This window comes from Pseudochaenichthys georgianus, chromosome 6 (genome assembly GCF_902827115.2).
Source record: "Pseudochaenichthys georgianus chromosome 6, fPseGeo1.2, whole genome shotgun sequence".
Classification (NCBI taxonomy): domain Eukaryota; kingdom Metazoa; phylum Chordata; class Actinopteri; order Perciformes; family Channichthyidae; genus Pseudochaenichthys; species Pseudochaenichthys georgianus.
In genome coordinates, this window is record NC_047508.1 from 21,964,157 (window position 1) to 21,989,265 (window position 25,109).

Below are 25,109 nucleotides of genomic sequence, written 5' to 3' on the forward strand. Positions count from 1 at the left end.
TGACACTGGGGGGTTAGTTAGTCTGTCAACGGTAGCAAACAAGGCACGTGCATTGTTTTTGTTTTTGGTAATGATGTCAGAGAAGAAAGACTGTCGTGCGTTTTTCAATTCCAAATTATAAAGGCCAAGTCTCTCTTTATAGATTTCATAGTGAACCTGGAGATTTGTTTTACGTTCAGCTTTTCGACACTCTCTTTTTTCTGCTCTCACGGTCATGGCCTTTCTCCATGGAGATATTTTCTTCCCAGTCACTTCCTTTACCTTAGTTGGAGCAATGGCATCTATAACATTTTTAATTTTTGAATTAAAATGATCTACTAGCTCATTTACTGAGATGTTAGCAGGGGCAGGTGTGGAAGAAAAATTCTGAGTAAACATTTCCCTAGTATTTTCAGTTAAATATCGCTTTGTGGTTACCTCTTTTTGAACATTTTTGTGAACAGAAATAGAGCTCTCAAAGAACACACAGGAATGATCAGAGAGCGCAACATCAGTCACCACAACCTTAGAGATATTCAGACCCTTTGAGATAATTAAGTCGATTTACTTAATAGTAGATTACATTTTTCTTTCCTTTAGGACTCTGTCCGATACTGTTGAAGAACAATTATTGAGCACTGAAGATCAATAGTTTTGTGGTTTAAACACAAGTGAAATTTTATCAGAAGTTAACTTAGATTCATAAACTGCAGAACATTAGTCTGCAATTAATACTGATAGAGAGTTACAGGTCACCGAGAGTTTTGCTAAGCACTCTGACTTTGGCTGATATGTCTTCACTTACAACTTGAAAATATTTTTTGGCTTCCTAATTCACACTAAAATACAGTATTTTAATAAAGAAATATGTTTTATTTATACTGCAAGTGGCAGAGATCATGTCTTTTTTCATTTTTGTTGTTTTGCCAAGAGCTATCTGTCTTGTGAGCTGAATTTCTCTAAGCATTTCATTGGGAACACTTTACATAATGCCCACCACATTTCTGGCCGCATTGACTTCAGTTCATCATATTGATTGACCATTTGCAGAAGTAATGTATACTCAGGGTGAAATGGGAACTCATCTAAAATCCTGGATTTCATGTGTGTTTTGATTAAGTGTGGACGTGTACTGCAGGACACTTTGAATAAATTGGACTTTAGAAAGGATATCACTAAAATATATTTTCCTTGTACCCGTCTGGCCTGAGATGAAAAATGTTTTGATGACACAACAATAACGGATCAGGGCGATTGCATTTTATTTTAATGTGTGAGGAAGATTTAATAATATTGTTAGAGTGTTTTTGTGTGGGCGGGTGCATGTGTGTGTGTACCAGTGAGTCAATATCAAAAAGGGATAGGGTATCTGTACAGAATCAGATTTTGTTACATATCATGTGCAATGATTATCAGAAAAACTCCTATCTTCTAAAAACAATTACCAAAGCTACTGGAACTTTTCGAGTGTTTGATTACACAAGCTTTTAACTACAGCCATCTGTGTGCTAATTCCTAATGTATTGCTGATGCAGATTGACTGGAATTACTTAGCAGCCACCATCCGATTTGTCAGATTTATTCGAATGGTTAAAAAGGTTAAAACGTAATCATGATGTGACCATTTAGTAACTACGCCAAGACCAGAGGTGGTGAATTAATTTCCAGTCATCCAATGTTGTTAATGGTCAACGTTTGTCATCCCATGTCACGTCTGGCTACATATTATATTCTTCATCTTGCTAATCTCTTTAAAATAGTGTTAGCTTGCCCATTATACATTACCACAAGCGGCTCTTAGGAAAGTCATCATTTACCAGTCATTGATTCTTATTGTCCGTAGTTACCCAGACTCTAAAATGACCTTTCTAGGAGAAAGATGATTAAGGTAATCGGTAATGAATCTAATGGTGTTCAATTATTTCCGACCTTTCAAGGTGATACCTTGCAGTGGCCAAATAAAGCTCTCATTCCCCCCCTTAAAGTTGCATATTGCTTCATCAAGAAGATAAAGGTTTCTGGCATTTATAATTTCAGTCGTTCCTTCTTTGCTTTCAGTCCCCCTGCTTAGTATTTATACGCAATATATTCATGTAACCACATTATGGGCTGTTATAAACCATGTTTTATATGGGGAGTTAAAGTGCTGCCCTCCTAATGCCATTTAAGCATACACAATGTCAGCTGTGTTTTTGTAACTCAATAGGTGAAGCCTGTATCACAATCACACATTCTTTTATATCCATAACTCCTCATGAACTCTCATGTTCCCACGCATTTTACCGTGTTTGTGAAACCAGCCTGAAGAGACACTTACTTTGAAAGCTAATCAACCTCCATCCCACCAATTGTGAGCAGTGTATTGTTGCAACAAGATGTGAAAACAGCCAATGAAATGTGCTCTCCGTACAGTGTTTCTTATTAATTATGTGCCTAATTACTATGTTTCCCTCTGTTTATCTGCCCCATGGCAGGCAGGATGTGAACGGATGGCCCACTTGATCCCCTATGTGTCTGAGCAGAAACAAAACCACACGGAAGATTAGAGACAGAGAGGATCGGCCGTCACATCCAGATGCTGCAAATCTGCTCCCTGCCTCACATGTGAAAAGGTACACCATTTTCTAGAGAGCACTGCTTGTTTTGCATGAACAGAGACAAAGCCAAGGAGATAAACAAGCTGAAACTGAGGTTACACCCAGTCTAAATCTGCCATGATACAGGATTACAAGGTGTATGTCATGCTTAAAGCTTTATCCTCTGATTGTCAGTCAAGATATCCTCAGTCGCAAATTTAGTAAGCTTTTAAATGGTTGTGCATTAATAGACAATTCTAGCAGGAATATGTGTGTTGTAAAGATGTACAGCTTACTGATTCTGAACTGTCAGTAGGAAGGAAGAGACACATACTAATCTGTATGTGGTTGCCTGCTGCAGCTCATAATGGGCCCTTTGTGGGGACTCTTCCTTATTCTGCAGTACATGATCCTTATCAAACCATCACATAAAATATATACTCATCTTTTTCAAAACATCTATTTACATTATGTGGATGCCTATTATGATCAGGTAGACATTTGCCCTTGAGGCTCATTTCAGCAGAAAATAAACTTCTGAGGTTAAATTAATTCTACATATATTTCTGTCATAAGAGAGGGACAATCATTTGTAAATCTAATATTTTCAAGGCACTTTTGTCAGTCATCCGTTTCAGCAACTATTTTGATGTGATTTTTTGCACAAATAGATAGTTGAACATCAGATTACAAAAAAAATATGAATGTGCATTGAGCACTCTACATTTCGAGAAGAGGATATTAAAAATATTCATTGGAATTGGGGGATAAAAAATATGAAATTAATTATTGAGGAAACTGCTAATGACTAATATATTGAGGCTTGATTCCTGAACTAAAGGGGTGGGGTGGCTTTGGCTCCAGAATAATAATCTGGCAGTGCTTTTCATTGAAAGTAAATAGCATGGGAGGACGGTTCTATGCAATATACAGTAGAAATGTGTAGTTTCTGACACATTTCATCTTCAGGTTTGTGTCCCATCTTACATAAAATGATCAGTGATGCAGAAATCCAAACACTGACAACAGTCCGATTAAGTAAGCTTCACATATATCCGTACCGTATACTGTATAAACAGTGTTTTGTACACAATTTTCTGGGAATAAATTAAGAAGTTGCAATCATTTTCCTAGAGATGAAGTTTGGTGAAGTTTACTAAAACTAGCTTGCTGGTGCAACAAACCTTAAGATACTCATTCTGGATGGACCCCTAAATTGTACCAAACCACATTTCATCATGCTCTGTAGCACCCATATTATTTTGTTCCCCATCGCCTTCCTCCATCAAATTATACACAGTATATTTCAACTTCCTACATAATTTTTGCATCACAAATGTGTTGGTACTGGCACTTAGTCATGACCCACAAAAGAAGTTGCACACAGCCTGAAAGGAATACATAATTGTCTAATGCCCACACGTTTCAGCCACCAAACGGCTTAAAGTCGATCAAACCATATTTGATAAGGCTGTAGTTTACATGCAGCCAGACTGTGGCAAAGTTTCAATGGCAGTATGTCTTGCAACATTTCATCGGCCAGTACAGAGCATCCACTGAAATGTGTTCTTACTTTGAGAAATGGGGCTCTTCCCAAACTATGAATCAAACCTTTATTTTCACCGTCTGTTTGCTTTATGTCTCCTTTTTCTCTTTTTGAGGAATAACGCTGCAGATAGGTCAACATCGCCTGCACTGTACATTAAACTGTCAAAACTACCATTACAAATATCTCTACTACTACACTGTAATTCCCTTTACATTCAAACAGGAGAATGTTGCAATTTACTTTTCACTTGCAGATCTGCTTAGCTGAAATTTGATTAAATCACAAAGCTTGACTCCTTTACAACTTCACTCAGAAACCTCTCTTCAAAATTGTTTTTATATGTATAGATATACAAATGTTCCCGATATTTATGCATCTTATAATCTATTCATATGTATTTAATTAGGATATTTCTAAGTATTATCAGTTGTATTTACACCTTTTGCTGTGTTCATTCTGAGACATCATACAAGCTGATATATTTTATTACTTAGTGCAATTGCTATCCTTTCTGTTGTATTCAACCAAGCACATTGCCATTTTAGATATACCACTCAACAACACTGGCACAGTTGGAGAGGGCTTTTTCTGCATTTGTGTATCTTCATCGTTGGAAGTATGCTTGAACGGATGGATTGCCAATTTGAGATGGTTCACTTTGTTTTGCAAAAATACAGAAGCCATTACAAATACTGTTAACATTTGAAAACAGTGCATACAGTTGTGAGCAGTTACAATAAAATGTGTGAGAAAGGAACAACCATATCATCTATTAATTCTTAGTGAGTAGTCCCTGTCTCTAATAACAAGACAATAAAGCAGATTATGATGAGTAATGGCGAACAGACTGGTAGATAAATGGGTAATTTGGTAATGATTAGTACATAACTGTCCAGCAGGAAGAGTCGATTAGTGGCACAAACCACTCATTCATTAATAATTATTTGGTCTTTAGTGACTTATTGTGTGCAGCCCCAAGGGAAGATGTAGATCAAACTGATGAGAGACTAAGTATTCCCTCAATTCTTCCTTATTATCTGACCATTGCTTACTCTTTGTGTGAGTGAAGCATCATTAAACAGTACTAAGAAAAATAAACACAGTTTCTTACTGAATAAATATAAACAAATAATTAAGAAGACATACATAAATGTAAAACACTTTTTTTAAAAGCTCAACTGGGCTTAACAAGGCGTAAGACTGAGCAGGGCATCCATTTGTAAAAAGATGATAACGTGTGTGCTTTGCATATATTACTTTGGGTGTACATGTTAAAGGACACCGCTGGCAGATGATTATGCTCCATGATACGATAACTAATATACTGATTATATAATGATTATCAACGGATTCATCCTTCAGTGAGTGTGGGCTGTCTCATCTCTTGATACTGCTTTGAGCTGCAGCCAACATCCAGTAACTAAGCCAGTCATTCCCGCTCCTTCACCATTTTTTTTTATGCAGTTGAAGCGGCTTAAAGAGTGTGATTAGGGTGAAGCATGCTTCGAATTATTTTAATTTACTACACATACAGGGTTGAACCGAGAACCCGATCCAAAGGTGGCCTAGCATGGAAACTAAGAAATCATCAATCTCCACCTCCCATGGGCCGAAGGAAGCCTTGGATCAGAAGTACAGTTGCAGATTAGTGTGGATCAAAGTGGAGATTTAATAGGATGCCAAACACATTGATGTACCTAATGATCAAGTCTGTGTAATGTGATGCTTTAAATCCCAGAGATGTCCTCACTGTTGTGTTTGTAGCATTTCTCGAATTGACTCTCAGACAATTCTGTGGTTGAATTATGTGATGCACGGCAAGTACAGTCGAAACAGGGAAAAGCAAGAAGGGATATCAAAGAGTAGACGGAGACAAGCTTCCTACGCCACACCACCTGAGGTAGTACTAAGACTGATGGAGCACAATGGAAAGGAGCGGTGTGTGACACATTCTCCGGCCCACAGACTCACTTCTCCATCTTACCTCTCACAACACACCTGCCTGCATTATTGCATTGCCTCTGAGCCCGGAAGGATATTAGAAGGGATGTCTCATACACTCAAAAACAACATCATGAATAAAGAATGTGTGATCTCAAAATAAATAACACGCATTATTAATGTATTCAGAGCCTGCTTTAAAAGGGGCAGGTGCCACCGAACCCCCTTTCTCACTCAGTTCCTGATTTAATTATGTCTGGGAGGAACATACAGTAAGACAGAGGAGAGAGTATTGTCATTATTTGTATTTAACAAAATATGAATTACATACTAAAAACCAGAAAACCACAATTTTTTTATTTTAACAAAAAGAGCAAGTACCTGAGATGAAATATCCTATGCATATCAAGTTCCAGATTGCATCACTTTCATCGCTATGATAACACTTGCATTACATGGAGCTTTGTGCTTATATTTGTAATACGTTATGTTTGGACAAACCTACGCTGTGTTTAAATGTTTCATGTTTTAATCTGTCAGCTAAAACTGAATCTTGGCAGAGCAAACAGCGATGGTAAGTACTCTTGACTTAAGTGTGGTATGTATATTCCTTTTGATCACTGGATGATACTTACATGGCATGCCCAACATGATTATTACATTATCTAATTGCATCCCAACACATGTATTATTCAGGCCCTGACAACATAATACTCTCAGGGAAAGGAAAAGATATGTGTGCCTTAAGCCTCATCTGAATGGCACTTTATTGCTTTTTTTTCTCCCTTCTGTCAAAACACCAGCTTTTTCGGGCTGGTTTGCATTAAGTGACGTTAAAGAGCATGGTGTTCAAAAAACATGATCATTTTAAAGCCTTCAACACTTCTGCGTCTGCAATTCACATTATTAATGTGAAGCAATGCTCATTTTTACATGGATACTGAAAGCATAACCAATAATCTATACAGAAGCATTTAAGCAAGTAAGGCTTTTTACTCGTCCTTGCCACTCCAGAAATAACTGGCCCCTTGAGTCTTGTATGTGTCTTGCCCTTTCCAGGAACAAGGTCACATTGTTTACGATAGCAGCACATCTCCTTAACGTTCTCGAAGGACAGACTGAACTTTATTATTGTGATGTTTGAATAGATCTCACATCAGTTAAAATGTAAATTCATGTGTCATGTCAGCTAAAACGATGTTGAATAATGTATTTTACAATTAACACGTGCGTATGGTTATGGTCATGGAGTACGTCAACAATATGTGTCCCAAAGCTTCACTTTGAAGAAGCAAGTGTTTCCACCAGCAAAGTCTAAAAAGCTTCATCACTGGAGGTTGTGATCTTCTCCAGTGATGGTTTCCACTCAGCATATAAGGCCTAAAGGAGTAATGAATGGTGACCAGAGATACACAATTTCTGATGGCAAAGTACAGCTTTATATCAAAACCATTAGGCAAGGCTGAATTGAACAACCTGACATGCATTACGGGAGAGAGCACTCAAAAGTGACCTCAGTAGTTACATGTGAATTACATCAAATTGCTGTAGATTCAAAGGGTTTTAAATAGAGATGTCCCGATGCGATCAAAAGATCGGAATCGGGAGAAAAAAATCGGGGATCGAGATTTTTTTGTTTTTAAATAATTTTGTGTAATAATTTTATTTAATGTTACAAAACAAAAATGACCATGTTCACGTCTTAAAGTCATCCTGAGGACTTAGTTTTGGTTTAAAATTACACAACATCATGTATGTGTTGCTTTCTTTGGGCTTGTTTTCATAGACCTGGTTGCTTATTTCTCTCAAAGCTGGCAACAGAGTGGGCGCAGTGTCTAATAGCAGCAGCAAGCTAACGAGAGGCTACGTTCAGCTGGTGACTCGGGAGTCGGGACAGAGAAAATGTCAGGAGTTTGGAAGTATTATAAAATTGAAAGCGAAGGCAGTCTAACAGCCAGATGCAATGTTTGCAAGGCGGAGGTTCCGCATGGTGGAAAGAACAGAGCTACGTTCAACACGACCAATCTAATACGCCACCTGAGAAACAAACACCAACAACAACACGACGAGTACACAGCGGCCACTCAGGTAACGGCACTGAAACAACCGACACTTTCAGAGACTTTTAAAAGGAAAGAGAAACTGCCCCAGAACAGTAACAGCCAAGATAGCTGAATTCATCGCGTTGGATGACCAGCCGTTATCTGTTACCTTTTTTTTCTCTTAATGCATTGCATAAAGATCGGATCGGGAAAAATCGGTATCGGTAGATTGTCAAAATCAAATGATCGGAATCGGATCGGGAGCAAAAAAAGGTGATCGGGACATCCCTAGTTTTAAACAAAGACTTGCTCCACTATCTTGAAGGGAAAAGAGGGTTTGCACATAGGTTTCAATTGCTAGCTTGGCTTCATGAGAGGAAAATATGAGACTAGAAGAATAGAGTGGAAAAAATGACTTATTTAATGATATCTCCCTTGACTAGAAAGCAAGAGGGCGGTGCTCTCTACTACCAAATGCAGAGGCACAGACTGGCAGGTCGACAGTTATGAAGACAGATGAATGATGCAACGCCTTCAGCACACACGGAAATTAGATCAGCTGTTGACAGGGCAATGGACAGATCCCTGGTCTGGCATTCAAATGTTTTCTCACATCTACTATGATCTGTGAATGCATCCTCTTCCTAGATTAGACATGTTCTCACTCTCCCATCTGCAAATGCATCCCTATTTTATTTATTTTTACTCCATTAAACATGTTGTATAATATGACTGAGTCGAGCAGAATAAGTGCAGTACAGCAGGTTGCCTGAGATAAACGTTTCACAAGCAATAATCTTTCTGAAGACCTGAAATCTCCTGTGTTAGCCTCTGTGCTAAAAACCTGCAACGTGTATTTCATAATTCATAACACACAGCCAGCATAAATGGGGTCGACAGTGCTGAAGACTGAGCAAGATTATAACACACCATCTTCTAGGTTGTGAGACTTTTTCCATTTGTGGCTTTTTGGTTACTGGTGTTATCTTCAATATATTATGTAGGCCTATTTCTCCTATTGTACCCTGCAGCATTTTAAAATACATATAGTATATGAAATCCTACATCAACAAAACGCAGTCTGTCATGGGAGAGCCACAATCAACCTGAGGCCACTATTATACAGAAAATCAGTCGAAGGCAGTCGGTAGGTGGCAGTCATGTCCCATTTGCAGGAGACACATGGGTGGAATCTCTTTTCCCTCCATGCACAGACAAACGGGTGCTCACTCAAACGATAATTTGCATTTGTTTTCCCCTCTTAAAACTGACCAATAAGAAGGACAAATGTCAGAAATTAATGAGTTAATCTTGGGGTGAGATTTGTGCACACCTGGAGCCCTCGAAGTTCAAACAGAGCGATATGAAGATTAAAAGAGAGGTGCAACAATATTTCCTGCCCTCACCTCTACAATCGCGCGGCTGACGGCGGCGCCGAACAGTCTCACTTGGAGAGAACAGCTTGTCAGTGGGAGGTAACCTACATGATGCCCCACTCGTACACGTATCAATCCATCGTCCGTCCGTACTGTTGCGCCGTGCGTTTTATTGGGGTACGTAAATGCAGAACGCACTGAGGTACTGTGAAGCGCCCCGATGGACGATGCCTGTGTGCGAGTATTGGAACGGGGTGATTTGTGATCATATCTGAAGCAGCTTAAAACACACTGCAGTGGACAGACAGGAAGAGGGGGCTTGGACGAGCAACACACCGTGGATAATAACCCGCTGAGTCATTTCTTATCCCCGTGGGTGTCACATCCATTAAAAGGCGAGGCTAGAGTGGCCGAATGCAAACATGGAACGAGGGGCGCAGAAGTGATGACTGGCTTTGGTGAACTATAACTCCCATCCAGACAGGGTGAATCAAAGCTTCGCGCGGAAAACATTTAAGAATTCAACCTTTGGTTTACAACGAAGGATTTTCACACTTGAAGCCTTTATTTCTGATGGAGTTTTAAAAGGCACTTCGAGGACTAGGCACCTGCTGGATTTGTATTCTTCTTTTCGATGCGAGATTTACGCATTCATCCTCTCGAAAATGGAAAACGGAGCAACTTAAAGAGATAATAGATATATTATGTCATCTCGACAACTTTATAGTGTATCCAATGCATATGATATTCATTAACTAACTAAACAACGGGACTTATTTTATCGACATAACCAGCAGGGAAAAGAGAAATAAGAATCTTGAAATCCGCACTGGGTTGTGAGGTGAAATCTAATCAGATTCAGCACGGCTGATGACTAAGAAGTAATACGGACTTGAAGAAAAGTTAGCCTACGTTTGAAAACGACAGTAAGCGGGACGTTAGAACATCCCCCCCTCTGACCGTCCATGGATGGATGGATGATGGTCTGTCATCGAGTCAAATGACTGGTTTTTCACGATGTATCTACCTGGAAATTGACCACACAAGGCTCTCCCTGCTCTACATGTTGAATATAGGTTACTTTCTTCAGCATTGCATTTAGATCTGAGAGAAAATAAGAAAAAACATTAATACGTTACATTTACCTAACTCATCAATTGAAGAAAACCTGAGACCACAGTGGGCATCGGGAGAGTAGTTTCAAAAATGGCACTTGTGGGTGTCTTCCTATTATGTGCGTCCTGAGAAGAAAGAGGAAATGTCGGATGCATTATGATCACTGTGAGAGCACGTTCATCTTGACCGATGTGTGGATTACATGCCACGTCGTTTTGAGAGTAGGAACACAATGTGTCTGACAAGAAAATATCAGCACGGATTCTGCAAAATCGCCTGATAATTGCGGATGTTTTTGTTCGATGCAGTTTTTGGGGAGGGAGCGGCAGAAGGACCGTTCTCCGTCTAAGCAGGGATCCTGCAGACATCGGCGTCTTCGTTAACAAGTAAGTTAGTGTTTGTGGTGTAAATAAATGAAGGTGGACTGCCTCAATCATCCCTATAACATTACTATTCCCTTAGCCTTTTCTTCTTTTTGGATTTACAAAATGTGATAAGTGTTCTTATTTTCATGTATTTAAATATTAACTAAATCAGGACACATAATTCCCAAGGCTTTACCCTCATTGATATTGCGGCCAGTAACTAATAGATCTCTAATCATGCGTGATTTGAAGGATAAGGACAAGATGTGTGCGCTCGCGTCGGTCTGCTTGCGTTTCATTGCGCGCCCTTGGAGTGCGCGAACATCGAGCTTTTTACATAATAGAGCAAACTGAGATATATTTGTAAAAGAAAGTTAAGTTAATGCGCGTGGTTCTTATGTTATACATTGTAACAGCCTGAGTGAGCACATGACAATCCAGCCATCCCTCATGCCCTATAACCCTACATTCAGTATCTGGAAATATGCCATATTTAGCACGGGTATTTTTATGCTATAGTGACTTTTGAGAAATAATTAATGGTGTTTATAAAATATTTAGTGTTTGAATTTAAAATTCAAAGGTTGCATCTCTGGAATCTCTCACGAATGCTTAAAACCTGAAACTGGTCCTCTTTTCCCCCTCTACTTCTTCTTTGCATGGTTTACACAGAGAACGCTTGTTTGCTTCCTCTGTGTAAGCCTGTGAGAAAGCTGTCCTTCTTGCATGGTGCTGAAATTAAAATGTAGCGTCCTCACTCTGCCTCTCCTCAGTTGGAGAATACATGGTTGTTGTAGTTAATGGCTCGAATATCTGAGCCACTGGCAGCTGAATATAATCCATTCCTATGCAACGAAGCAACATATGACACATTGTAGGCTTTATGCCTATGAAACGTTCGATAGGTTTTCAAGTGTCTTTTATCAATCTATCTATCTTTCTATCCACCTACCCTCACTTGCATATTAGCAAAGGATTAAGAGTATTTTAGGACAATCAAGCCACTAAATTGATGTTACATTTTCCATATCATTGACGGTGAGCTTTAAAAATATATATGTCTGCCTTGTTACTGATAAACTAGTGTTGGTCGTAACAGCATAAATAGAGGTGACTGTCACTCCTCAGACAAAGAATGAATTGCATCTCTCACCTGTGAAAGTGAGAAACATGTCATACATTATTCACCCTCTGAAAGAAAATCCCATGATGGAGTGACATCACCTTGGGGAGACAAATTAGACTGCTCATTTTATGTTTTTGCCCTGTCAGAGGCTTTAGCATGATAAATCCCCCCCATATTACCAAGATTGCAGTTATTTGTTGGCAACTAGTGCAGCATGATTCATAGTAATAAGTAGAAAGACTTTTCCTCCTCCCCATTTAACACTTCACAAACCTTCTTATCCCAGTGGAGGTTATCTTGCAGATGGATGTGGGCTGTAGGTTTGGGATGTCATAGGCTATATAACAATCAAGCAAACATAAGGAGCAAATGACTTTAAAGTGAACTGATTAACTGGGAAACGCTGTGTTTGTTTATTTCACTATGCTCGAGTGACAACAGCTGTTTCCCCAGTGTATCCCTATTAGTCCTTCTAAACAGTGAGAAATAGCCTCAGAGCAGGTTCTGCACTGGGACCGAGGGACTGTTGCTCACACAAAGCCAGTCCTCAGCTGATAATGTTGCTACCATAGATACCTGTTTCATGTCCATTTTCTCCAGCCATTGTTGTGTGTCTTATCTATTGAAAATCATTCCAAGCAGCTGTGTCAGAAAATTAATGAACTTGTCAGCTGGAAAAGGGCATGACTGCAATGAGGTGCCAGAATCTTGTGAAGCGACAGACTGTATACCCGTGTTCCCCTTCCACACTGCCTTTGTCATATGTCCCTTCCTCAGCCGATGACTCAGTTCAGATCAGGGCCAGCACTGTGTGCCATATAATAAAATGTTCATTTCTCAAATCGGATTAATCTCTCTAAAGCCCAGCTTAGGACACCATTAGCATTAATTTCTTCACTGCTGGGGACTTGTATCAATAATGGAGCTACCCCTACATTTTTCATCTTCTTTGGGTATGAAACCTCTCAGGGGGTTTCATTCTAAGAGAAAGGGAACTGGTACAATGATCCGTTATCTACTCTCTTGCCTATTGTATTGGAGACAGGCAGTGTGATGCGGGGAGTCTGAAGTGGTGGGCCAAAAAGGAGCGGGAAGCCCTAATATTGGAGGTGAAAGAGGCCTTTACTGTATGAAAATAAAAATGAAGTGGGCATAATCCACATAATGGTTTACATACAGCAAAATCAGAGCCCAAACAATATATGTTGGCTTTATTACAAGAAGTTCTGTACGTTTCTTTATCAGAACACAATACAAAGTTCCATTTGTTGCATTTTTCTTTCCACAATAGCTGGCAGAGCATATTTGTATTGTAAAAAAAAGAAAGAACCTTGGCAAAGGTTTCAAATATAGAACTCTTATAAAGTTCACAAAGAAAGTATTAAATGTTTCCTAATATTATCTATTTACACAATGTTTCATAAGCCCTCAGTGGAGAACATTTGTAATGATTTTGAGGTTAGAGCAGAAAGCAGTAGTGATTTTGATTGAAGATTTTAAAAAGTGCATCACCGGTGATGATTGCTTCTTTTACACTCAAGGCCATGCACATGGTGATCATTCTGCATACTTTCAAAGGTAGGCAGAAAGATAGTCACCTTACAGGGATTGGCGTTTGGAAGATGCTGTCATAAGCAGGTGAATGAGTAAGCTCTAATGTGATGGTCACTGACACGTTGCTGCAAGTCTGCATCCCAGGCAGATGTTGTGAATGTGATAAAAGAAACACCTCAGTTTCTTTTAAAGTGCACTGCTGTTAAATGATGAATGCAGTGCTTTGAAGACAGTGTTGTGCTCAGATAGATTTGCTGTTAAAAAAAAGTAGCAATGTGTCACTGCTTTGTCACTGCACGCTCTCTGTCACTATAGCATCCCTGTGTAATCTTTATAGCAGAAAAAAGGGAGTTGTTCTCATCTTGCTACACCAATGTGAACAATCATCTGAACCGGAGATCGTATATTGTTCATGCTTGTATAATATAATCTACCCTATCGAGCAGACACAAGCAAGCATCTTGGGCACAGCACGCATACACAGACAGACGTGAACGGTATGTGCTGTAGTCCCACTCATTAGTCATCCTCTCCAGCATGTCTGGTTGAATGTTCAGTCCGGGGAAAGAACAGCTGAGCAGGGGGTCGGCCGCTGCACATTCCGCCAGTCGATGGATTAATCAATTGGTGTTCCAGCTCAACCCATCCATCTCAGGGAATAATCTGGGAGACATCATAAAAGTGCCATTCTGTCATTCTAGGGGCCAGGGAGCATTGCTTCTTTCTTTTTTGTTGCCATCTCTTTCTCTCTACTACAACTCCTACAGTGGAAACAGAAGTGGATTAAATGGGATATATAGATAAGGGTGTTCAGTGTGGTAACATTGTGGGGTGTTCTTGTCTATTTTTGAAATGATACAGCTTGATCATTTTTTTGCTGCTGCTGTGACTCGGGGCTTAAAAGGAATTCTTCCACTCCATCACTATTTCCCTGTTTCTTCGCTTCCTTTCGTAAAATTCAGCTCAAAGCACTGACCTGAATTCAGGGTGCATCACTACTCACCACTTGCCTTACATCACCTACCTAGCCAGTTGTTATGATGGTGTCTTTTCAACTTAGAAATCCGCACCTTCCTCTCTGCTGCCAGTCCCTCCTTTCTTGACCTTCCTGGAAAGTCACATGTTACTAAATGAAAGTGACAGCACCCTGACGTAGGACTGGTGCGAGAGCTCTGTTAATAACTGCTTGCATTATAGTTGTACTCAAAACAGCATTCTCTCCCTCTAACAAACATACACAAATATAAACACACACATTAACAGAAACATGCACATATGCAACACAGAGGAGTCATTCTTCCTGCCTCCGGGACACGAGGCAGTGACTATTTAAAGTGATACCGGACCCAGCCGCCACATTTATTCCTGCTTCTAAATTCAAAGGTTAAATGGGCTTGGAAAGGCTGCTCACTGAATTCCTTTATTTTTCCAGAGTGTGCCTTAAAGAGGTAAGATATTTAAGTCCTAAGAAAAAAATCAAAAGACAATAAAAAAGAAAATTGAAGGCAGGTTAGAAAAGGAGACCTTACTCCCAGGCGCTGTCTTCCCAATCTTTTGTTGTTGACTTTAGAGTGAGCCGAGCATGCTCGTCGCTCTGTGCTTTAAACACCCAAAGTTAAAAACATTTGAACTGGAGAGATGCCCTTCAAACAGGTTTTTAGTGGTCGCATAGCAACAGAGTTATGCCCAGCGCATCCCCTGGCAGCTTATGAGCTGCTAGCTAAAATAGATGTATTCTATTGACACTGGCCTTCAGTGACAAAAACATTAAGAAACCGCATTTTCAAACTGCAGACTATTTCAAAAGCCTGTTGGTCTCTTTGGTCTGCTTCAAATGATAGTGATTCTAAGTTCTAGGACCTAGGTTCATTAATGCGGTTTTCCTGTGAACCAAATGACTCCCTTTTCAGTCTGAGAGGGGTTTTTGAAAACAGAGAAAAGAGCTCTTTCATAGAGGATGTTAGCATGTGCACACAAGAGAATGTACTGTTTACCTTTTAACTTGAAGGGTTGTGTTGTGTTTGAGATGAAAAGAAAATACCCTGTAGCCGTAATGGATACTTGACCTGATAGAGCTGGTGGGCTTTTCCCGGCGGAGAGGAAGCTTTTCTCTAATATGGTGCTTTGTCCATAACAATGTGCTTGTTTTATCTGCAGGGGTAGTTGAACATATGTTATATTATGATGAAGTTACCTCGGGTCAAATAATAAAAATACAGAAAACCTGGAAATATGGTTTACTGTACGGCAAAAAAATAAGCCGCATCCTTCCATCTGTTGCAATTGGCTTGAATCAAAATCAAGCAAAAATATACGTAAGAGAGAAATAAAAAAATAGATGCCCTTTGATAACACTTTACAAACCATTTTAAAAGCCAATGCACTTCAGCAGCCTTCCTCAGGGTTTGACCCTGAGTTTGGCGGCAGTAACACCAGCAAGTAAATTAGTCTCATCATGCTGTGACTATTAAACAGGCTGATGCTCATTCATTTGTTAAGAAAAGACACAAAAACACCATCACCTTCTCGTCGTTGTATCTTGTTTTAAAATTAAATCCAATATGTGTAGCTTGAATTAAAACATTAAGAGACAGAACATGTTTATAGATGGTTAAACCATTTATTTAAATCAAATGTCCGATAATCAAAAGTGTTGTCTGTTCTGGAACACAATAAAAAAAAGAAAACTGAAAGCTCAAAATGAACTCTGTTTTTGTCTGTCCATTGTTGATATTGTAATGTTTGTGTGTGTGTGAAAGCTCATGCATGTGCCCTCCTAAACCGGTGCCTTCTGCAGACCCACGGGTGCAGAATGAGTGTCTGTGATCTGGACATCTGGGTCGAGCTCTACCGTCTGTCTCCCAGATCTGCTTTTTAACTCATAAACACAATCAGGCTGGCAATCACTTGGTAGCTTAGCTCAGCATCTCAGCAGGAATCTGATCATCAGTCAAAGCCGCAGCGTGTTCACACCCCTGCCAGCAGTCACACATATCTCAGACTGTGGAACTATACAGACATTGTACCTTTGATCATTTTCTTTGTCCTTGACCACTGATACTCACATATACAGTATTAAGACTCAATTTGCTAAATAATATTTATCTGTGTGTGTATAAGCTGTAAGTGTTTTTTACGATGGGTCTGGCTGCAGACCGCAGCAAGGAGGCGGATCCTATAGGGGCGGATCCTATAGGGGCGTTTCCTAACTTTTTTTATCCAATAGCAACTTAAGGGATTCCAGCTGCTTTTATAAATCCTCGCAGAAGAAGTCATTCGTTCTAGTGATGGGAATTCCGGCTCTTCTTGGTGAGCCGGATCATTTGGCTCGGCTCACCAAGAAGATCCGGCTCTTTCGGCTCCCAAAGGGCTCTTCAGTTTACCACATACTATACCTTTTAATTAAATCAAATGTAGCCCTGTTTTGACTAATGATTTATATGTGTACACATATATCACTTAAATTATTCAAGACATCCTTTGTACTAAAGTATTCAAAAGTAAAAATTACATGTTTAATATAAATTATTTGCTGTGGCCAATTGTTTTCATTGCATTTACAGACCCGTGTAACTCTCTGATACCACCCAATGAATGCATTGACTTGCTTGTAGAACCACGCTACACAAAACAGATAGCAACACCTATAAAAACTATTTTAAAAAAGGGGCTACTGTATCAACCTATATAAAGTATATAAATATAGTTTTTCTCCCTGCAGGAGAGCGGAGCGTGCTTTGAGATCAGCTGCTAGGCTGCAGCGGGGAGAAGAGGGGGACAAAAAGAGATCTCCGTCCTCCGTGTTTTATTCTTAAAGAAGTAAGAAGAGAAGTAACGGGGCAGAAACCCTCCTTTTTACGCAGCGGTCCAGACATAGACATCATAGCTACGGCGACACATATTCAGTTGCCAGTTACTTTTGGCATTAGGGCAGGGATATCTTTCAAGGTTTGACATAATGAATTGTGCTACTTTTAAAGCAAGCAACGATGTTTTCAAATCTGTAATTAAAAAGCTCCTCAAAAACACTATAGAAGCAGTTCCTGCCGTTGTTACGTTAGTTCAAACAGTAACAACGGACTACTTTTCTTAGCGGATGCATGTCCATTTAAATCAATACATAAAACTATTTTTTAAATCAATAAAATCTTTTTCTAAATCCATAAAAGCATTTCAATTATTATTGGGAGTCATGTCGTTACTTTGTTGAGAATGTGGCTATGTGTAATAAGCGGGATAATGTCCACATTGCACATTGCATAATGTGCCTTCATGCCGATCTAGATCCCTCCGCAAAAACAAAACAAAAAACGGCTCGTTCGCGGGCGAGAGCAGGCTCCCGTCGTTCACTATAGGAAACGCCCCTATAGGATCCGCCCCTATAGGATCCGCCCTTTAGGATCCGCCTCTATACGATCCGCCTCCTTGCTGCGGTCTGCAGCCAGACTCTATTGACTCACACACTCCCCCTGGTAGTCTCTGACCTTAATGTGTCAATCATTCTGACACCTGCATGTTGGCAAGCCTGCCCTACTATGATAGTTTTGATCTGACAAGGATAGACTTACACTTGATTTAATCCAAGTTGTCTCTATGGAGTCTGCTGAGGTACCAGTCTGTTTCACTGCTAGGTCAAGGCCTTGTGACAGGGGCTGTCAGTCTGCTCCTCCACTGCATGTGTGAGAGGGAAATAAAAGCTTTCGGTTCTGAAACACTAGCTGCAGAAAGGCTTGGATAAATTAAGGGGGCTCATGCATGCCCTGTTAATGGGTAATCTCCCTTATAAACTACAATAATTAATCCTAAACAAATGCCCCCTCATATAATGAACATCTTGCAGTTGTTTCCAAACAGGAAGCTTATCAAGAACCAAGATAAACAGTAAATACATTTCATTGTCAATAACGTTTTGAATGTTTAAAGTTTGAATGTCACGGCTTCTTGGTCTTTAAAATGTACTCAGCTCAACATAAAGCAGCAATAAAGGCAATTATGAAAAACATAATAATTAAGAAAAGTGAACACATTTTTACAAAAAAGCAACTACTGTTGTGTAAAACAGTGGGGTAGCTAATAATGAAAAATAATTTAAAAAAAAGTGTGTGTGTGTGTGTGTCTGCAGCCTGATGGCTGGCCTCCTGTAGCCGTGCCAGACTCCTCAGCATTTGGCTGCAGCCTGTCTGTCGCTGAGGAGAGAAAAAAGGTCGCACACAATTCAAGGCCTTGTCATATTTCATTTTGTTAAAGTGAATACATTAACATAGCTTAACCAATGACAGATATGTTCCAAGGGAAATGTAAGCACTGTAGGTGCTTTGTGTCAAATGTTTGAACCACAAAACAGTTCTTATTAAGTGGATCTGGTGGGATTTCTGTGAACCTCTGTGAACTTGAAGGAAGAACTAATTTCGTACTTTAACATATATGGATGATGTAATGTCGTTTTTGCTAATAACTCATAACTGACTTAAATTACAAAGTAAAAAAAAAAATCACATTTCAGGTATTTTACATCTCTTATGTTTTTCTCGCTTATGTCATGCTGAATGTTTGGAATCTTAGCCTGCGTTTTTAAGTCATGTATTTTTAAGTTGTGGCTGGAGTTTTGCATTACCCTATTTTCCATTTTTGGACTGTTGAAAAGTATAGCGGCAGACTAGAAATAAAAGAGAGTGGGCTATGACATGAAACAATGGTCGCACACTAGGTATTGAGCCTGAGACGTTGCGTTTACATGATATTCTCTGTCACTATCCAGATAGCACGACACTCCAGGTACACTTTTTTGGATTTGGAGAGAATAATCTCAAGCAACCAATACCTCCACATTTAGTCAAACTCTCTGTAGAAAAGTCCTTGATATTTCCTGTACGTAATGGTGTGGTTTGATCCTTCGCTGATCTGAAGACTGTTGCTGTGATATAGTGATTATGTGCAGTAACAGGGGAACATTCCAGGCTCTATGTTAACTGCTAATTGGGCTCCAGTGTAACTACTGTGTCATATTAATGACCCAGATCCAGCTCATTGTAATATTCATGAGTTGTAAAGATAGCTTTTTCTCTGTTGGAATGCATAGTGTGGAGGTTTATACGTGTGTGTATGTGTGAGAAAGATAGCGTTTTTATGTTAATGTGGATGTGCACATGGGTAAAGGGAAATAGGTTGATCATTGTGTACAGCTCATCTTCAATTTATCCTTTTGTGCTCCTGAAAAGCATTTACAGTGCTTGCAGAATCATTTCTGTGATGTAGGTCCCTCTTGTTCCCAATGCCATTGACATGAAAAGGTTTGTGTTGTTTTAAATCTGCATCTGAAATGCTGTATATCGTAATGTTGGAAAACAGACTCGAAACCAGGTGGTCGATGTGAAATCATCCGCTTTATCCAGAATGAGCTGTTTTCAGAGAGGATGACAAAGCCCTTTGGGAGACATGTGTTTTTTAAGGACAGTGTGGACAGGTTAAAAGGTTCTTCTGTGCATGATGAAACAGGTGGGACCCCTACAGTCATTGGCACGCAATCCTTCCTCTTCCTCTTCCTCCTTCCACCAGTGTGCTCTGCATTAGCATGACACTAATCCGAGCATAAAAGAGTCGGACTCATTCTGTTTATATTAGCTTCTCTTCTAGGTGGTTATTTATTGTATACTATCATGTCCTGGGCATCATATTGCATATGTCTCTGCACTAAGGCACATTTCTGCCGTGCTACTTATTTTTCTATGCTGGATTTGGAATATGGAGTTTGATGGTAAAGAGGTCATATGAATGTGAGGTGTCCCTTATGGCTAAGCAGGCTAAACCACTTCAGTGTGGAGACAGAACAGAAACAAGTTCTTCCTATTGTAGTCAGGACAAGATCACAATGGACCTGACAGGTTGACTGATAAGAAAAGGACAAGGTCTTTTGGAGGACAAACACATCCTGATTATGGGAAGTATTAGCGCTGCCTCACCATTTCTTTATCGCTGTGTGTATTAGGGGCAATCAGCCACAAACTTCGCCCTGCTCTTGACTTTCAATGGGAATATTACCTTATTTTAATTCTTATTTTTGTTTCATTTGAGCTTGGAAAATGGTCTTTCCTCGCAGCAGAGTCAAATGATGCATACAAAGACTAAGGGTGTTGGCTGGCTTGTGTCTTCCAAAGACAAATTAGTTTTTAATGAAGAATGAAAGTGACTCTGTGGAGATTCTGGCACAACATCAGATCCAGCACAGTAACTTTTGTGGTGGGACGAGGCAATCATTATACCCAGTTAAGAATGGCAGCTATCAATCAGTAGATAAGCTGTAAAAGTCATATATTTTACTGCATGTGTAAGATGCACACCCATAAATGTCAAAAATGCAAATAGACTTAAATAGATGGTAGGGCAAACTGGGAAAGAGTAGAGTACGGGTTGTATGTCCTCCCTAGAAGCTAGGATCCTCCATTGTCTCATTTATGAAGGATTTCATCAATGTGAAGGAAAAGACATTCACTGACTTAGAGAAGATCTAGTGTTCTCTGGTGTGAAATAGGGGAACAAATCCTCATAAGACAGTTCCACAATTGTTGTACTCATTTGTTCAAACATCAAAGCATCGACTGCATCGTGATTACAGCGTCTGTGAAGTAGACCCTAATCCAAACTAATTGATGGAGCAATGCTGGAACCTGCTAACAAGAACTGTATTGTCTTATATGCTTTAATGAGAAAGTTCAGCGTGAATCTTTGAAGTGGAATGACAATTTTCATTCGCAAACCATTCCATCTTTTATACAACAGGATTTGTTTTATTTTTGCTATGTTACATTTTTAAATGTCATTATATTTTGGCAAGTGTCACCTTGGCAGAGAAGAACAATACTGACATACATTAAAAAGGAAACACATGTTTATCAAGCACCAACCCAACAGCCAGTTGTTGAGAATGACATAATTCAGGCTGACTTGGTGCAATCTTTGAAGCAGAGTTGTAAACTGTGTGATGTGTATATTATTTTAGTTGTAAATAACTTCCAAAGCACCTTAAAATTCATCAAACGGAGTTAAATAAATACAAAAAACTGCTTGGATTCCTTTCTGTATTAAGAATAACGATTTACCTTTGAGGAACCTTGTCAGCACATTGCATTTTGGCACTGAGTTTGAGTAAAACTTGCAACTGCAAAAAGCAAATAAACGAATTGGCCATATCATCCTTTTCCATTTATTTGATTGTGAAATGTCTCACCAATTTAAGGCCTTTCTCACCTTGAAAATGGGTAACTGGCCAAGAAGAGTGGTGTGTGCCTTAAAAGGCCTGTGTATGGATTGTGGTTCCTGTGGCTTTAGGTGTCGGACCCACTCATGAACTCTGACAACAAGTTTAAGTCCTCTTGCCAGATTCCTACTAACCTGCCGTTGTGTGTCACATTGCAGTCCCAGTTCTCTAACTGTGTCTTTGGCTGTCATTCAGCTTAGCAGTTTAGTGAAACCTTCTCTCTTTCTCACGACTCAATCAAAGAAACGTTGTGCATAATGATGCTCCTGCTTCCAGGAAAATAGCATTTTGAATGACAGTCCGGTTGCAGTTTCTAGAATGTTAGAAGGAAATATGTTGAAGCCACTATATCTCAGATATTACCCACAGTTCCTTTGAATATCCTGAAGGTGCAGGAAGAGAAAGTACAGAGGACAAATAAGGAAAGCTTGAGGGAGTGTGTTAAAATGAAGGATTAAACTTTGACATACCGTGTGGGGTTACCGTGGGGGTTGCCCTCCCCTTTTCAGTGCAGCTGAGGTCCAATGTAATTTTCCATATTTTAAGCTCAATGCCATGGGCTGTTGCACAATTTAAAGACCTTCTGATGTGCCAGACAACATGTGCTTACAAATAGAAAGGTAAATACAGGGTGGAAGACTGAGAAAGAGACGGATCATATCTTAGCTAGAGCATATACACAGTACAGTAGAGTACAAATAAGACGTGTATAATCACAATGCTTAACATAAATGAGGCTGTTAATTGGAAAAACATTAAAGAGTAAAAAGCAAATCAATTATAACATCACTAACAATTTAAAGATAATTTAAATGTGCATTTGTTATTTTATTGAGAGTAATAGGAAACTATGGATATGGATGCAGACTAACAAAGTAGATTATGAAATGGCCCTGCTTACTGTGAAATGTGGTGACTATATCTTCTTGTATTAACATGTTTAAACATAGGGAACAGAACAATCTAGGAAATCCGATATGTTTATGGGGAAAGTTGATACAAACTGAAAACAATTATCCCATATATTCCTGAGTAGTCATTTTCAGGTAAGGTATCATTCAGAAATGTGGCTTCATCTTATGCTGGAGCTTTTCAGTCACATATAGTAAAACACTGCTGTACTGCGAATGAATATGTGGAACTAGTATGTATACTTTAATTGTATTGCAAGTACGCAAAACCGTCTTCCTGTGGAAATCTTTTTAAACTGCATCTGTTTACACTTGCACCAGCATTACTAACATTGTCTGCTGACTTTACATGTTTAAAGGGTGTTTCTCTTATTTTGTAATGTAGTTCTCCATCTCTCTTTCCAAACATTCTTATTCTGTCCAGTAGGTTAAACACAAGTCCTCTATCTTCCTCTCCCATCTCCATTATCTTGCTTAACACATTTAGTTCTGTCACTAATCCCAATGTACTTTATGCAAAGTAATTGGTTCAGAGAAATGTGTATCCACATTTGCCAGCTCATGTGGGGCAGAATCCGGTAACCTGTGTGCCTTCAATCAGTCAGCCATTCCTGAGGTGTGACAAATAATACACCGGCTGATTTTAGCTCCACTGTTCCCTCAGTAATGGGAAAGCTAAAGACGGCTGGCTGCTGGGGCATTGCACAAACAAGGCAGGCTCGGGGGGAGCAAAGCTTCTCCAGAAAGCAACCACATCAGCGCTATTGTTAGCATGTAGCGGGAGATTAGCGCTGATGGCTGTATGTGAGCTAGCAGGCTTGGCTGGTGTTCTGTCTCGGATGCTAACCCAGCCCACCCCTCCTGCCACTGCCACCATGTCACAATTAACCAGAATAGTTGCAGGCATGATTGCCCGCCCGCCCGCCCGCCCTGGTGGAAATGCAGTCAATACATATCCAATCACTGTGATATCACCACTCTGGAGATACTGCACCCATTCTCACCTATTAGATGACATACTTTGCCGCAATCAGGAGACACACTTTTCATTTCTTAGGCTTTCAAGAATACGTAAAGTAAACTGTACTGCATTTTCCAGAGCAATATAGAAACCTAGGTGCATACCCTAAATGTCAACGCCTGATTGCATTAACATTGTCGGCACAAACGGGAACACTGCAGCAGCAAACGGCATGCTGTGTGTCTCTATTATTCTCAGTATGTACCCGTTCCCCCGCACAGAAGATGTACCCCAAGCCTCACGAACACACGCAGAGTATTTCAGTGACTCTGACTGATTACAGTGCATGATTAATTAGCAGACAGATTGCTAAACGGTGGTGAACATGGTTTGATGTGCAGAGGTAAAGAGAAGACTCTCCATGGAATACTATAATGTCCTCTATGCCCTCCCCTCTCTCTCTTTCTTTACCTATCATCCTCCTCTCCCATCTATTTATTGCTCTCTTTCTATATTAAGCTATTCTGGGTTAATCATTCCTAGAGGACGACAGCACCACAGAGCTGCAAAAAGTGACACACAGCTGTGTGCAGTGGGGTTATTGTGCTCCCACATGCAGTGATAACAAACCCCTTAAAGGAGATCCAGAGATCTTTCATTACATGTTACTTGTTAGACACTTTAATCCAAAGCGACTTACATACTCAATACTGTGGACAATCCCCACAGGAACAATTTGGGGTGAAGTGTCTTGCCCAGGGACACAACGACATGCTGACTGCAGTGGGGTTTGAACCTGGGCTCCCCTGATCCCAACACCAAGGATCTATCCACTGCACCACACGCCTCCCATTTTAGTTTTCTTACAGCCATCTTTAGCGCAATACGTATCAGAAGAAGTGAATATATTTGAGGTGCTGTCTGGGCCTTCTCATATTCTCTCAGAACCAATTCACTTGACCTTGTTATTCATTTATTCTTTATTCATGTCTGTCCTTTTGGCTTTGGCACCTCAAGAGGTTTTTTTTCTAATCTCAAGTTTATTATATGGCATCCCTTCACATCTTGCACGTTATTTTGCTCTGCTGTGGCGTGGGCCCGGTTGGACACGAGTCCTCTAATTTATTTGTTTGCAGATGGGGGATATGTCCAGCTCTGATGGATGGCTTTGGCTCTCGCCGTCCCTCAGTAGCTTCGGGTTTACAATAGTATTTGCTTTGAGTCCCTCAAAGGACTGCCTCCTCAATAGAGAGATAAACAAAACACCCCCACACACACATATAGTACATACACTGACATTACATTTCTCTATGCTGGGGCCGCAGATAGTGGTTCAGTCTGTAGGGACTTGGACTTTGG

At 39.9% G+C, this 25,109-nt stretch overlaps 1 protein-coding gene across 1 annotated transcript in view; it reads left to right on the forward strand.

Moving 5' to 3' along the window:
* The first annotated feature begins 9,583 nt into the window (after positions 1-9,583).
* Positions 9,584-25,109, forward strand: part of lrrc4ca (leucine rich repeat containing 4C, genome duplicate a) — a 53,713-nt gene continuing 38,187 nt past the window's right edge. Inside the window, exon 1 of the mRNA XM_034084314.1 lies at positions 9,584-10,965. The gene's annotated coding sequence lies outside the window, so the exon portion shown is untranslated. The remainder of the gene's footprint in view (positions 10,966-25,109) is intronic.